Here is a 13,006-nt window from a genome sequence, read left to right on the forward strand (position 1 = left end):
TATGCCTGTGTGTATGTGTGGTTTTTTAAAAAATATCATATCCAGGTGTGTTTATGTATAAAGATGATAGAACTTGAACTTTAAAGGCAGTAACCTAATGTCTTTTTTTTTTTTTTTTTGAGAGAAAAGGTTATTGTTTCTTAAAAATGAAAATAGATTTGATTTTTAAAACATTTTGGTTCCCCTGCTGTCATTTATGTTAGTCTTCAACAGAAAGAAATGCAGAAGGATCACACTCTTAACGTGTACAAGTAATGTTCTAGGCAAACCATATATAGCTGAGGACTTCTATAAAAAAGTTGTAAGAAGTATAAAACATATGTCCTTTTTAAGGCTGCTACCTTGTAAGAGCCCATGAATTTTGTTACTTCTAACAAGAAACTAAGTGGACTCTAATTGGGATACCCTTATGAAATTGATATTTAATATTTAAATAGTTTAGGGATACTGTTCAATGACTACATATAAGCAAATACTTTTCCTGAAACTGCAGTGGGACTCATTGGCATATCCAAACATTTTTCTTTCTTTTGAAGAAATCAGGTTTAAGTCTCTCTGTTAGGCTCAGTAAGTCTAAAAAAGGTGGGGGGGGGGGGGGGGTTAGAATGTTACATTGTAAAAAGTTGCTCTAAACTTTGCTTTTTGTTAATATATAGTAGCAAAACTGCAATGACCATATCAACCAGTCCTTTTGTTGATAGTTCAGTACTTTTTAAATCCCATATGGTTATTTCATACAAAAAGGGGGAGATGCTAAATAATTTATGGACTTGATAGATGCACATGAAAACAGAAGATAGAAACTCTTGGAGGAGAAAATACACTAAACGTTTATTTGTACTTCTATTAAAAGGTGGGTGATAAATTGGAATGGCCTCTAAAAATGTAATTGCATATTTCTAACTTATCTCATTCTAAAGGCTGAATCATTTAAAATGTATAAATGGTTATACATTACAATTTATATAGTCTTTCTGTGATAACATTTGTTACAACTTTTCATGTCAGTTACTGCTAAGCCATGCATCTTGAGTCCAAATTTCAGCTTGCAGAATTTATAATTATTTATCAGTAAGAATGGGTTGTGGTTGAAGTGTATAAAATGGAACACTTAGAAATGGGGAGCACTATTAGTCATTATGTTGGGCCCAACAGCCATGTGTCACAACTGTCTCTGGAAAACCAGGTTATATGGTTATTCTTGGGTGATTAACATGAGATCCAAACAAATGGCACAGTGTATATAAACAAGCGAATAAATTCCTGAAATGTCCAAATTTAACTAAAACAAACAACTTATAAAGAAAGGTTTCCTTCTGCCTATACCAGAGGATAAGGATGGTGTACTATATATCTTTGCTAAAACTTTCCTCTTGCTGTGTTCTTTGGTTTGTTTAGACTTTACAAGCCAATTTGGGCAGTTGGAAGACACGTGACAGTGGTAGACTCCCACATCTCTGAGAATTCGAATATGAAAGAATTATGATGTTTATACATAAAAGGATATCTTGAGTGTTATGTTTAAGAAAGAATGAAGAGAATGTTTTATAAAATAGATATCTGTACTTTGTTACTGACTAGAATGCCTTCTTAACCTGATTAACACTAATTCCAAGGAAACATTTGTGTGTTTATTTTTAACTTTGAAATAGAAGTTAAAATGTAAGTTTTTGGAGATTTTTAACTTTTAAAACTGAAGTTGGATCATTATTACCTTTAAACAAACTTTACACACTTGTTAACTATCCTGCTGACATTCTGTATTGTAGATATAAACTGTTTTGAATGTAAATACTTGCTAACAATCAAGACTTCACACTGGATCGTAATTTGTGGTGTTTTAGATTGGGGACTTGTTAAGGTTTGATAGGAGGAAGTATTACTGTCTATACTATGAAGTGTCTGCACCATTCAGAGTAGTGTGGATAGGACTGTCACAGGTTTTGCAGGTTGTGCGTTGTGCAACAACACTACACTGGTGGATGTAGTCACATCATAGATTTGCAGTTTTTCAGCAGATGGCAGTAAAGTGCCTCATTCTAACAAAATCAGTATATTATGTCAAATTTCTGACAGATGGAAGTAGAGAGTCTAGAGGAAGGAGCGTTTTTTTCACCCTCATTTGCCCAGTGGTACTAAGTGGGCTAGTGAGTCTTTGTGCAGATTATCAGAGCTCCAACCTAACAATTGTAACAATAATTGAATAATATTTAAGTTACATTATAAGCATTTTATATGTTATAGGTACTAGTAAAAATGCTGTTGATGCTCTTATTTGGAGGGGCACCTTGGTGGCTCAGTCTGTTAAGCGGCCGATTTTGGTTCAGGTCATGATCTCACGGCTCGTGAGTTTAAGCCCTGCATCAGGCTCTGCCTGCCTGGGATTCTCTCTCTCCCTCATTGCGCCCCCTCCTCGAAATAAACAAATAAAAAAATACTCTTAGAAAGTCTAAGAGGGACTTTATTAATGACCATTATTAATCAGATTTCATATGTTATTACTGGTATTATTTATATGGAGAATTCCAGTGGTCTGATCAGACTTAATATGCAAATAGCATTTGCTTTAGTTGTCTATACCATTTTCTTTAGATAATTTTGTAGAAATTATTCAGTAAGTCTGTCTAGCTAGCACTTAAAACTTGGTATCTACTACTGAAGGGAATATCATGTGTATGGCTCAAATGTTTTTTTATTTTAATATTTGTCTTTAATAGAAACATATACATAATTTTTCCTTGTTTAGTGTTTTTCTTCTTAGCTCAAAACTCACTTAAAAAAATTTTTTTTAACCTTTATTTTCAAGAGACAGAGACAGAGTGCGAGTGGGGGAGGGGCAGAGAGAGAGAGGGAGACTCAGAATCCAAAGCAGGCTCCAGGCTCTGAGCTGTCCCCTCAGAGCCCTACACAGGGCTCAAACCCACTAACCATGAGATCATCACCTGATCTGAAGTCAGACGCTTAACTGACTGAGCCAGCCAGGCGCCCCTCAAAACTCATTTTTAACAGTTGTCTTGTGATTGCTAAACAAGAATGTTAACAAAGTATTTTGTATGATGGTGTCCTTTGATTATATTTTAACTTGCATGTCAGAACTTGTTTTTAATTAGATACATGATAATTTGCACAGTACAGAGTTTATAAGATAGGCAGTTACAAGATAGAACATTACAAAAATGATAGTATCTTAAAACCATATTTAACAGTTTTGACTTTTTTTTCTTAGTAAAGCTCAGCCTTCCCTTGATGTTTAACAGGACGTATACCGTGGTGAATACTTAGCTCTTCTGAATTATGTTTCAAGATCGGGAGGTATAAAATAGCATATAGAAAATGTACTTTCCTTTTTTTGTTTTTAAGTTTATTTTTATTTTATTTTATTCATTCATTCATTCATTCATTCATTCAGAGAGACAGGGACAGTGTGAGTGTGGGAACAGCAGAGAGAGGGAGAGAGAGAATTCCAAGCAGGCTCTACACTGCCAGCTGATGCAGGGCTTGAACTCCCGAAACTGAGATGATGAAATCAGAGTTGGAAGCTCAAGCGACTGAGCCACCCAGGCGCCCCAGAAAATGTACTGTTAACCTGAATTATATTGTCCATTATTTTGACCATATAAAAGTTACCTTTTTAAATTATCCTATATGAAGGTATTCAGTATAAATTATGTCTTTGTAAATGTTGTGCCACTGAGTCTTAAAAATTTTTCAGTGCTGCATGTAACTGAAATTGGACATGAAATCAGCCTTTGCAGTGTCCTTGAACTACAAAAATGTGGAACTGAGAGAAGGGACTCTACTACCATTTAATCTGGAAAACTTTAAAACAGCAAATGGCAACCATGAAGTATAGAAAAATAGGTGTACAAAAAATGCACCAAAGTATTTTGTATGGTCAAGAGTGACATTCATTATACTTACTTATATTGTTTACTATTTATAAAACTACCAGCTATATGGGTTTTTGGTTTTTTTCCTGTTTTGGTTTTTCTATTAGGGTATATAATGACTGTATCGTGGAGATACTGAATTATTAGAGGTAATCCATTCTTTGAGCCTTCACAAGCAAATGCTTTTGTAAGTTTTCATAAGAAAGTCTGCTCTGCCATTTAGGATGTCTTAGTAACTAAAGGAATTGAGCACAGGATTCCTAGAAAAATGAAGTTGGGATATTGGCTAATAAAGAACATTATTTAAATTAATGTTTTTAAATGTTTCATGATAACAACACCCATAAGGTTTGCCCAGTGGAAACTATCTAATTGGCTGAAGAAAAAAAGTTCTCAGGGGAGGCCACAAATACCAGTCCTATGCACAAGGTGATTAACTGTATCCTCTTTCCTCTTAACATTCTTTGGTACATGTTTTTTAAAAGGTCATTCTGACCACTTTGAGAAAGAGTGGATGAAGGGAATCAAAACTAGAGGCCAAGTGACCAAATGGGAAGCTGTTGGAGTAATCCGGGTGAGAGATGACAGTGGCATCAGGATTGAAGTAGTGGGGATGGAAAAAAATAAACATTAAGGGAGCCTTAGGAAGATATAGTGGTAAGACTTCATGATTGATCCGAAAAAGTGAGAGAATCAAATCTTAGTTCTAGGATTGTGGCTTAAGCATCTGAATGTATTTACTAAACTGGAACTTTGCAGGAGGACCAGGTTCTTCTAGTTTTTTGGGTATGGGGATAGGACGTGTTCTATCTGGTACCTGTGGGACCTCAAGTGGAGAGGTCAAGTAAGCATTTGGATGCTTATATCTGGTGCTTGATAGGTTAGACCTGGAAACCGACAATCCAGCATACAGGTGATAATTGAAACAATTTCCTAGGTAGCTCACGTTGAAAGGGAAGAGAATGGAATCCTCCAGGATGGAATCCTGATGAACTCCAAAATGTAGCTTTTGCGAGGTAGGGAGGGGCCTGGAAAGATTGCAGTAGCTGTAGTAGAATTGGGAAGGAAAGGAGGAATACGGTGTTCAGGAAATAGCCAGTTTCATTCAGAGTTCAATTTGTAAGTTATCAGTGTATTCTTCAATATCATTTTAATTTCTGTACCAGTTTTTCTGGAACTCTGCACTGTCCAAAATTGTTGCCACTGACTAGCTGCATGTAACTATTTAAAGTTAGATTAATTAAAACTAATTAAAATTTAACTTTAATTCCTCAGTCACACTAGTAACATGAATTTGTCAATAACTGTGTATGGTTGCTGACTAATGTATTAATGGAAATACAGAACATTTGTGTCATCAAAGAAAATCTGTTGCACAGTAATTCTCATTTATAGCCACTGTCCATAATTAGTTTTCAACCCTAAAGCTTGGAGATTATACCAAGTGCTTGTTTTTAAGATTGAGTGGAGGGTGCCAGATAAGGAATGTTAAGGGCAACTCTTCATGGTCTTTCCAATAAATTTTATATGGTTGCTTAGTTAAATTTGATTCCCTTTAATCTTATCTCTAGAAAAGTCACCTAAAGATTTAACCTATTTTTCTTTATTTAAAAAATTATTACCTGTTCTTTTCCATATTCTGATTATTTAATCAACCTGTTTATGGTGGTTTTTCTTCCCTTTTGCTGTTTAACTCTTTGTAGTTAATTTTTTGGAATAGATTAGACTTGAAGTAACTGGCAAGTTTTATACAATTTTTTTTTTTTTTTTTTTTTTATTTGAGAGAGAATTCCAAGCAGACTCCACATCCAGTGCGGAGCTTGATGCGGGGCTCGATCCCACGACTCCGGGATCATGACTTGAGCCAAAATCAGGAGTCAGGACTGAACGACCCAGGTGCCCCATACATTTTTTTTTTTAAACAAATCTTTGATTAAGGCTGGCTTACCTAGTCTAGCTAAAGAACTAGATTTTCACGATCTTAGCCCTGTTTATAAAAAGTAGACCCAGGAAGAGCATGTCTGTATTTGGGAAGGGTACAATTTTAAAATGCATACCAAAAAATTCTGACTTGCACACCATTATATAAAAACTTAGATTAAAGTTAACTGATTAGATGATTGGTTCTTTAATGACTTATGTAGATTAAAGCAACGAAACTGTCAACTCTTAAACTGTTTTCAACTGAGATTTTTAAAAACTGGGTAATAATTTATCCTTTAAATTATAAGTGCATCAATGCCTAGTGAGAGAGCTAGTATATATATTAAAAATTACTTTCAAGATTAGGCATTGTGAATGTCCAAGTCTTTTTAAATATTTCATTTGATTGAATAACTATATCATTATTTAAATTTCCCTGTTGAGATTAGGGGTAAGAATATGAATGTTTGGATTTCTTTTTTAGTTTCTATTGCTAACTTTGAAAATTAGAAAACCTAACTTTAATGTAATTTATTCGAGAGGGAATTTTAATGCTCACTGTTTAAGCATCTAAATGGTCATATTTTTTATGATAGAAGTAACACTCAGAATGCTTGGAGTTAGCCTTTTAATATCTAGTGTAAAGATATATGCCATATATGTGAGTACATCTGTATTAATGTGAGAGTTAAAAGCATAATGATGAAAACATAAATGAAGTCTACTTTGTTTCAACTCAGGTGGGTGAACAATTTGTCAAGAAGTTCTCTGTTTTTTCTTGATTTGGAAGGTCACGTTTTGCTGAATTTTATTAAAGATTCCATGCATTTTGACTGGCACTGTTCTGGTGCAAAAGTGTTATTGTATATCTTTCCTTGTCAAACACACACTACAGACAAATTTTCGCCATTGAGGAGGTCAGAATTTAATGGATTTCACACCTATTTTCAGTAATCTACTTAAAAATTAAGAATAGCTGATTTCATTCAATTTTTCTGACCTCCAAAGCACCTTCTGTTACTGCTTAATAAAGGCATCCTAAGGCATTTGAGAGCATTGATTGCCATTTAAGAGTACCAATAGACTGGTTTGTAGAGAAGAAAATATTAACGTGAGTTACGGATGAGCCTGGGTTTGGAATGATTACCATTTTCTTCTAAAATGTCTGGTGACTTACGTTTTCCTTCCGTGAACATCAGCATAGATGGAAGTAATCTACACTTTTTGGCTTTGATGTGAACTTCAAAAGAACACTGTACAATCAATTCTTCGAAGTAACCGCTAATTTATTCAGATTGCAGATGAAAACTAAAAGCAAAAGTTTTCTAGTTTTCTGCTTTTGTACGGTTATAACTTATTGGGCTACTTTTCACAGGGCATAATTAGTCTTAACCACATTCATTAAGTTTTCCCATGGATGAGATATCTGAGTGTTAGGGTTAACTTTTTTTCATTTTATATACATACACCCATGTACATATATGCGCTCCAACTTTTTAAAAGCACGTTTGAATATCATGTAGTAAATACCAGCTTTTAAAAACATTCTAAAATATACCAACTTTTCTACCAAGGAAAGTCTTTAAGTTCTAGGTTCAACAAGAGTTTGCTTGTACCTAAGTGCTTTTGGCAGTTATTATATAAATTTTCTCCACAATGTACTATTGTTTGTCCAAGACTGAATTTTAAAATAACTTGGAGTACTGGAATTCAATGGGCTATGAATTTCACTAAGGATTGTTAAGGTATTTTGGACCTTTAAAAGCTTGACAACCTTGGTAATCATTTTTTCCACTTAATTGGTTTTGGTTAGGTTTTTTAAAGGATCATTTGTATATTGTTTTAAGTAATTTCATTTTTCCCTTGCTGTTCCTTTGATTTTTATGTAAATCTGACTCCATTATCTTTATTTTCAAGATGATGGAATATCCAGGGTAATTGAATGAGTTATACACTAATACAGTATCATGTCAACATTGAAATTAGAGCCTGAGCCTTCTGACACCTTAGAATTCCTTCCTCCATTGTATGGCCACCCCATCTGGCTCACATCATCTACACTGCCCCGGGTGAAATCGGCTAACCAGGTGAAAGCCAACTCAAACAACACTTTTCCTCTGCTGCGAATCTTCTAATTTGAAAAGCCGTATATTGTAACAGCTGTCAATTTGAGCAATTTCTATTGAGTTCCACACTTCCTTCCTTTTCATCCTTTTAAACCACGAATGCAAGGTATAAACTACAAGTAAAGTGTTTTAACTTAAATCTACAATGTATAATTTATATACTTAACTGCTACGATTTTTGTGGGGGTGGGTAATCTTTCATACTGATTATACGTGAAATATTTGCTGATAAAATTTTTGGACAAAAGCAAGGATCAATGACTTTATAGTTGATGGTTCAAAGAAATCGCATGAACCATTTCTGTCTTTCAGGTAGAGTGAGACACTACTTATTTTAAAGATAATCAAATCCAAAGACTTGTTAAGCCAACTAGCTAACAAGTAGTACAGTGACATTGGAGACTACCGCTACTCGTTCAGTGTTCTTTTGACTTTATCATGTTGGCTTTGTAATATTGTATGCTTGGCTGTGAATGCATTTTCCTTTCTGAAGGTTTGGGAGAGATGTTTGGAGCTGTGTGAGTAGTAATTAAGAAAGGGGGCCTGCTACTTAGCCCTCCTGATCAGTTTATTATTTTTTTTTTAATTTATAATGGTCTGTGCAGCATGTTTATTTATTTATTTTTTTAACATTTATTTTTGAGAGAGGAGAGAGAGAATGAGCAGGGGAGGGACAGAGAGAGGGAGACTGAGAATCTGAAGCGGGCTCTGTATTGACAGCACAGGGCCTGATATGGGGCTCAAACTGGCAAACTGAGCAATCATGAGCCAAAGTCAGACGCTCAACTGACTGAGCCACCCAGGCACCCCCTGGTCAGTTTAAATGAATTCAAGGGAACAATGGAGTGACAGGTGTTCTAGGTTGTATTTACTTATCTAAGACCGTAGAAGCCAGATGGCCTATAAAGTATAGATCCAAATTAAGATTCTCATAGTTGCCTTTTGAGACATGGCTGATAAAGAATTCTGCATTCAAGTTCATTTGTTTTTATATCCTAGGCTTGGGTGTGAAGAAATGGTGTACTGTACATTCATTCAGCAAATATTTGAGCACTAAGATGCCAGGCACCTATCTAGATGCAGAATATGATAGTCAACAAAACAGGTCATAGTAATGAAACTTATATTCTAGTGAGGCAAGGCCAGTGGTAAGCAGTAAGTAAATTTTTTAGTCTGTTCAAGGTTGCTAAATGTTTTTAAAAAGCAAAAACAAACTTACAGTTTCTGGTCCAGCATATAAGGAGCTTGGAAGTTGTCACTCTGTCCTAACAATAAAGACAAAGCTTAACAAACTGAAAATCTTAAGATTTGTAAGAGAATTGAGGCCACAGGGCAACTAGTGCCCCTCAAACAGGAGAAATTGGTGGATACAGAGAATCACAATTACCTGAGCAGATGGCCATGAGCATAAATCTTCATGGAAACCAGTGTGGGGTTAGGAAAACCTAAACTGTAATACCCAAATTCCTAATGGCTCAGTGCGGACAAGTCTGAGAGTTAAAAAAAAAAAAAAAATCCTAGCAGCCCAAACTAAAGGGACCAGGTCCCCACACTTTTAAAGTTTTTGCCCCCAGAAGCTCTAGCAGGTTCTTACAGTGAAGACTGAAGAATAATTTCCTCATGCTTCCATTGTGGGAAGGGGAAAGGTGGCCATTTTGAAATCTACTGAGAGGATTTCTGTTCTGTTTTTTGAGAGAGCACATGAGTGGGGGAGAGGGAGAGAGAGAATCCCAAGCAGACTCCACACCCAGCTCAGAGCTGGACACAGGGCTCCATCTCACGACCATGAGATCATGGCCTCAGCCAAAGTCAAGGTTTGGACACTTAACTGAGCCACCCAGGTGCCTCTCAGAGCATTTCCGTCCTTAACAAGCCCTGCCCTTAAGCGAAACCATTTTACCATAGTCTAACCTGCTGAAGATTTAACCTATTTGACTTAGCTAAAAGTATTTCTTGAAGAGAAATACCCAACCACAGGCTCCTCCAGCTTTTCATGTGGGGGAATAGAAACATCCAACTGTAGCCTTCCTGTTTCACTGAAATGGTGGGGGTGGGAAAGGGGTAGACTAAGAAGTATTTATCTCTTTGCACAGCCCGGGAGCACAGGCTCACTAAAAGACCTGCTCAGGACTATAGAACACTTCCTCTCCCCCAACATCCTATCACCACATCACCGAAGACCTATTTACATCGGTTCATTTCACTTGATACATCACGTCTGGCTTTCAACAAAAGCTTGCAAAGCATATTAAGTGGGAAAAAAAATTTTTTGAAGGGACAGAGCCACCACATATTAAGAGGGAAAAACTTTTCTTGAAGGGACACAGGCACCATGAGAACCAAACTGATATCACAGGAGGTTTGGAACTGTTAGACCAGGAATTTAAGATAACTGGTTAATATGCAAAGGGCTCAAATGGAAAAAGTGCACAACATACACAAATAGAGGAATGTAAGCAGAGGTGGGAATTCTAAGAATGAATTTTAAAATGCTAGAAGTAAAAACAATAACAAATGTCTTTGATGGACTCATTAGCAAATGACACAGCTGAGGAAGAAATCAGTGAGCTTGAAGTTCAGTAGAAACTACCCAAATGAAAGCAAGGAGAAAAACTAATTAGTTAACTAACTAAATAAAAAGTACGCAAGAACTATGAGGCAATTACAAAAGATATACATGTAATGGGAAAACTAGAAGAAGAGAGGAACAATATTTCAGCAATAATGACTGAATTAGATTTAATGTCAGACACCAAAGTACGGATTCCAGGGAGCTCCAAGAACACCAAGCGGAATAAATGCTCTCAAATCTATACTTAGGCATATCCTATTCAAATGGCAGAAAAATCAAAGATAAAATCTTGAAAGAAACCAGAGGGAAATAACATCTTACTCGTGGAGAAGCAAGAAGAATTATCTCAGACTTGTTTTTGAAACCATGCAAGAAAAGAGTGAAGTAATTTAAGTGTGTGGGGTGGGGGGAGCACCAACCTAGGGCTTTGTACCTTGTGAAGTTATCCTTTCAAAGGAAAACTATTTTCTCACACACACTAAGATTTAGGGAATTTGTCACCAGTAGACTTGCTTTACCAGAATTGCCGAAAGAAGTTCTTAAGAGAGAAGAGAGATGATATGGGTCAGAAACTTAATCTACATAAAGAAAAATCATTAAAGAATTAATGATGGTAAAATAGAATCATTTTTCTTTTTTTTTTTTAAATAATGGTTATTTGGAGAGAGAGAAAGCATGCAGGGGTGGAGGGGCAGAGAGGGAAAGCATGACTGTGAGATCATGACCTGAGCCAGAATCAAGAGTTGGACATTAATGCCCTTAGAATAATTTTTCTTACTAATTGATCTAAAGGTAACAGTTTGTTCCAAATAATAACAACAATGTATTTGGTGAATATAGATTATAGATAAGTGAAATGAATGACTGCAGCGTTGTAAGAGATGGGGGGATGAATTGAAAAATACTGTTATAAAGTGCTTACTCTACCAATAAGGTGATGTATGATTTGAAAGTGGACTTGGATTAGTTGTATATTGCAAACTCTAGGGAAACCACTAACAATGAAAAAATTACAGTTGATATGCTAAGAGAAGAGAGAAAATGGAATCCTATAAAATATTCAGTTCAAAGCACAGAAAGAAAAAATGTGGAAGGCAAAACAACGTCAATGAATAAAAGATATTAATCCAACTATATCAATAATCACCTTAAGCATCAATGATCCAAATGCACCAATTAAAACTGTCACAGTACATAAAACAAGACCAACTATATGTTGCCTACAAGAAGTCATTTATAAAGACATAGATTAAAAGGAAAAGGATGGAGGAAGATATACCATGCTAGCACTAATCAAAGTTGGAGTAGCTATATTAATTTCAGACAAAACAAACTTTAGAGGAAGGAAAATTATCAGTGATAAAAGGGCATTACAAAAGAGGTCAATTTTCTAAGAAGGCATAACAATATGTAGGTGCTTACCAATAGAGCATCAAGATATGTGAGGCAAAAACAGATTTAACTATAAGGAGAAACAGGTCAACCCACTATCTAGTTGGAAACTTCAGTACCCCTCTATCTCTAATGGACAGATTCAGCAGTCAGAAAATCAGTAAGAACATAGTTGAACTCAATTGCATCGACTGGACCTAACTGACATCTATAGACTACTTCATTCAAGAGCAGAATACACATTTTTCTCAAGATCACCTGGAACAATCATGGAAATGGACATTATGGGCCATAAAATACACCTAAACAAATTTAAAGGAAAGCATACAAATATGTTCTCAGATCACAATGGAATTAAGCTACAAATCAATAACAAAGATGGTTAGAAAATCTGAAAATACTGCACATTAAATACATTTCTGAATATTGAAAGAAATTTCAATAACAATTTTAAAATATTTTGAACAAAATAAAATGAAAATACAACTTCTCAAAATCTGTGGGATGTGGTAAAAGCAGTACCTAGAGAGAAATGTATAGCACTGAATGGAGAATATTAGAGAATATTAGAGAAAAGATCTGAAATCAGTCTAGCTTTCAACTTAGGAAAATGGGGTGGGGGGAGGATGGTCAAATTAAATCCAAAGTAGGTAGAAGAAAAGAAATAATAAAAATTAGCATACACCAGTGAAAATAAAAATAGGAAATCAATAGAAACCAAACCAAAAGCTGATTTGAAAAAATCAGTAAAATTGAGAGGACTCTACCAGGCTAACTAGAAAGAGAGACAAGCGGAGACACAAATTACAAATAGCAGAAATAAAAAAGAGGCCATCACCACAGTGTCCATGGATATTAAAAGGATAAAAAAGGAATATGATGAATAATTCTATGCCCACAAATTTGGTAACCTAGATTAAATATACCAATTCCCTGAGAGACACAATCTGCCAAAACTCACACAAGAAATAGTCTGAACAGGCCTATTTCTATTAAAGAAATTGAATCAATAATCTTTCAAAACAGCACCAGTGCCAAATGGTTTCAGTGGTGAATTCTACCAAACATTTAACTAAGATTAGATACCAATTCCCCACAGTCTC

Source organism: Panthera leo, chromosome D2 (genome assembly GCF_018350215.1).
Source record: "Panthera leo isolate Ple1 chromosome D2, P.leo_Ple1_pat1.1, whole genome shotgun sequence".
Taxonomy (NCBI): domain Eukaryota; kingdom Metazoa; phylum Chordata; class Mammalia; order Carnivora; family Felidae; genus Panthera; species Panthera leo.